Here is a 1,014-nt window from a genome sequence, read left to right as displayed (position 1 = left end):
CTCATTTTCTCTATCCCGGAATAGTGTGGACTGTCTTCCTCCATCCACGACAATCACTTCAAGTTTATCCACATTGGGGAGATTGCTGTTAACTGGTAAGGTGGATATAAGTTACACTCTGTAGAAACTTAACAGGCGGAGTGGTCACGGCTAGAAGACCATAGCTCAAAGGTCTGTATGATTAGATTTACTCGGGTACTAACAACTAAACAACAAAAGCAAAAATGCGCATAAAATGAACGACAAAATTTTACGTCGATGTCACTAGGAATGAGAACGCAAATAACTAAATATCGCATAAAATTTAGTTCTCGCTTCTACTGATTATACCACCATTATCAGCAACTCCGTCTTTGCAGACAACAGGATGCACAGCCGTATCTATGAGAAAATAACTGAAACAGCCAGTCATTTTGCTAATACAACAGCCTACCACCAACCAACAAACCATGCAACCAAACAATGCAACAATTAATATCTCAACGTACCGACACTTCAAATTAGCAACAAACTCAGATGCATTCCTTTCTTACTAAGACTGTTTTGCTTTGTATCAATATTCTTTTTATGTTAAGAGAATTAAGCTATAGTAAGCAGTATACGATAATAAACGATACATATATTAAGCTAAACTTCCATCTTCAAACAGTTTTTCCCCATAACGTCTGTATTCAAAGCTTCGCCCAAAAATACTAGAAGCAGATTAGATTTGTCAGTTATAATCTCTTTTATGTCTCCCGACACTGCTTTATCTAAGGGTTCTTTTCTCTCAAGCAGTTTGGTCTAAGTACTGTTGTGGAACGAAATCATTTAGATCAGTAAAACAAATAGACGGTCTTAAGGGATCTTAAGCAACCTTCCTCAGATCTATTTAAACTGTCTATCTATTGATATTTTTAATTCTCCTCTCTTCACTACTACTAGCCATTTACCCAGAATCTCCATATATACGCAATGATAACACCCATACATGTAAACAGTTTTATCAACGCACTCAGAAATATATATATATAT

This window comes from Octopus sinensis, linkage group LG7, assembly GCF_006345805.1.
Source record: "Octopus sinensis linkage group LG7, ASM634580v1, whole genome shotgun sequence".
Lineage (NCBI taxonomy): Eukaryota > Metazoa > Mollusca > Cephalopoda > Octopoda > Octopodidae > Octopus > Octopus sinensis.
This window is presented reverse-complemented; position numbering follows the sequence as displayed.